Below are 3624 nucleotides of genomic sequence, written 5' to 3'. Positions count from 1 at the left end.
AGATTTTATTTGGGATTTATTTATGGTAGATTTAAATTGTTGAGAGAAAAATTATTTGATTAGCGTTTGTGTGATCGAAAAGATGGATTAAATAAATAAATAAATATATATATATATATATATACGTTCAAGAATATAGTTAATTTTTAAAATAATGACAAAAATGGGATATATAGGAAAGAATTTTAAAAATAGGTGGGAATGGAAAGTAATGACAAAAATAGAGTAGTTTTGGTGGGGAAGGAAAATCGTGTACTCGGTACGCGATTAAACTTTAATTCAGTCAGCACCACGTCAGCATGGTCGGTGGACTGGTCAACCACGTACTCGTGGACCAGGTCCATGATTCCCATAATCGTGGACCGAGTCCACGATTAACTTTTTCCTTTTTTAATTAATTATATATTTAATTGTAAATTTTCTTTTCTTTTTTAATCAATTTAACTGTTTATTTTCTAATTTTTAAGTAACAAATTCCTTTATTACTAAACTTAATTATATATTTAATCTGCAATGAAAACTTACTTATTCTGCACTCATATTAAAAAAAAAACAAATTGTGACTTCACTGAGTAGTACATCTCTCTACAAAAAATTTAAATAAAAAAAAAAGATCTCATGATACTAAAGAAGATTTACAATTAGTTCTTTAATTTGAAAATAGAAGTTACATGAAATTTAAAGACGACCTCCTAGCCCTTACCCCACATGGGGATTGCCTTCGTGTGTCTCTAAATTAGCTTCGCCCTATTGCCATTGTCGTCTACGACGAATACATCTTCAATCAGTGTTAACAACATTGAATCGTCTTGTTTGTTGAATAGTATTTCTATGTTGACCAATGTTTGGTCACACATTGAACTCAACTCTAGTAACTCATGTTGTACTGAATATTGTTGTAGTTCTTCGATAAAATTGTTCTGTACGATGAAAAAATTAATACTAAACAATATTCATATCATATTTTTGGGAAATGTCTGATTTTAAATCTCTTACCATGCAGTAATAGTAAGTACCATCAGGTCTAATAAATCGCCTCGCGATTGAATTGTACCAGGAAAAGTAATCGTCTGATACAATTGGTCTATTTGTTATTTCTCCCTGTGCACAACGATCATGTCGTGTATGCCAATAGGATATATATTCCACGTGAACTCAACGTCAGTTTTGGTCGTGCTTACCTCTTAAATCAATCTAGTGTAGTGTTGGGAGTGTATAACACAACGAAGGTACCGTTTGTCGCAAACCGAACTATCTCAACACGAGATCTAGATGATGTCACTCTACTATATGGAAGCATATAAGAAGGCTAATGGTCAACCACCGCGATTCCTCTCGATCTTTAATTCAATACACAGATTAATTGGCTCCGTTAGGTGAGCCATTTTTTATTAACATAATGACACCGAGCTTTGAATGTGTACAGTTCGAGCAAGCAAATGGCTAGCAGCCCCCAAACTAGCAATCAAAATACTGTTCGAGTCTCAAGGCGAGACAGAACAAAGAGTACAGTATGTCTTGACCATCACGACAGTAATCAAGTAATGATGAACAAATATCTTGCATGTATGGCGTCCAATTATTCTGGCAAAAAAAGAAGATAATTATACACCCAATTAATTTCACAAAATATTTTAAATATTCATTTATATATACATATTTACCTGATTGTGCATTTAAATATTTTTCGGTATACTAGCAATATATTTGTTGACTGTTCAGATGCAACTATTACACCACTTCATCTAAAATTATAAAAAAATAAAACTAATTTATATTCTTACATAATATGATAATAAAATAATTATATAAATGAAATAGTACTTGGCACTAAGTGGACGAAGACCTGGGGCCTGTAACTGGACTTGTGGTGCTATAATTTGAAATCTATCATAAGCCCATAACTGCAGTAGTATCAGCGGCCCCGCTATTTCCAATGCTTGTGCAATAGTAGCCCGACAAAGTTCTCTATAAAGTCATGCAAGACAGGCACCACCCCTCGAGTACGTATCAGCATGCTCGAAATCAGACATAGAGGGAGAAACATGAGATGTACTAGAGTGTTCGACTTGTCAGCAAACAAAAATCCTCCAATAAGTTGCATAATGTATGCTCGTGCATACCTATGTACGCTGATGTCGTCGGCATCGGGAGGTAATTTTGAAAACTGGGACGCCAACCACGAGATACTCAATCTTGAGCCTTTCAAATCATCTGGTAGGACGCCCAAGAGCTCGTCACGAAGAGTTTTCCAATTATATTGTAATGAACCTGTCAAAGATACTCCATCTACTCGTAACCCAAACTAAATGGCAACATCCTGCAATGTAATCATAGATTTCCCACAATGAAGGTGAAATGTGTGGGTTTCTGGTCTCCAATGCTCAACTAAAGTAGTAGTGAGGTATCAATCAAGTTGTATAAATTCGATCTGTGCAACTCCATGAAAACCAACCTGTTCAATGTAGGGAATAATACGTGGATCAAATGGGATAGTATGTTGTGCAGATGTCTCCTTTCTCCGACAACCCAAAACTATGGTAGAAGAATTATCCCATATCGATTGTGAGTGATTAAGTATTTTGTTGATACAATTGTATAGGATTAGAAGGACCGGATTTCATTACCTAAGAAGTTCAAATTAGATTACATAACAAAATTACACTAAAAACACAAGTAAATAAAAAAAAAATACAGTTATATGAAAAATATAATTACATTAAAAACACAAGTTTATAAAAAAAAAAATTAATTACATTAAAAACACAAGTACATAAAAAATACAATTATATAAAAAATACAATTACATTAAAAATACAATTATATTAAAAACACAAGTACATAAAAAAATACAATTACAATAAAAACACAACAACATAAAAAAATACAATTATATAAAAAATACAATTACATTAAAAATACAATTATATTAAAAATACAATTACATAAAAAATTCAATGGCCCGAAGAGGAAGCACCTAATGTACGTTGTGGACAAGTACGCTTGTCATGTCCTTCTCCCTTGCAAATTGTTCATCGAACTTTTTGGTTTGCCTCTCTCCAATCCATTTCATTATGAATGCGTGTACTTTTTGGCCTATCCTGTTCTCTTAGTAAGTCCACATTCGGACGAACTTCTGTAAATGATAATTCTGACTAACAATCTGGGTGTTATATTGGATGGAAACGACCTTCATAACATCGCTTGAAATGGGACAACTTGTAGCACTCATCACTAAGAGATATGTATGTCAAACACATGTAATTACAAACTGCAATTACATGAGAGCATGGAATCTTAAATGACTGCTACTTATTACAAGAACAAGTTCATTCTTTCAAGCTCAAAACTTGTGTGTGTTATTCTTTATAGGGAGAAATCATACTTATGCCAGTTTGTACTTCAAAAGTTTGAGTTTCCCTGTCAATAAATGTCACTGTGTATGCAGATGCTCATTTTTCCCACCTTTTAAGCTTTCTCATGGCATTTCTGTGTACATGTCCCCACGGTCGAGTGCTTCACTAATCTCTTGTCTTCGTCGTTCAAAATATAGTATTATATGATAGAATATTAGCCTAACCAAAGAAGTAATTGGTAACATTCTAGCACATTTGAAAACACCAT

This window comes from Benincasa hispida, chromosome 1 (genome assembly GCF_027475165.1).
Source record: "Benincasa hispida cultivar pf3 chromosome 1, pf3_genome.v1.1, whole genome shotgun sequence".
NCBI classification, from domain to species: domain Eukaryota; kingdom Viridiplantae; phylum Streptophyta; class Magnoliopsida; order Cucurbitales; family Cucurbitaceae; genus Benincasa; species Benincasa hispida.
The sequence above is the reverse complement of the archived record's forward strand: the minus strand, read 5'-3'. Positions refer to the sequence as shown.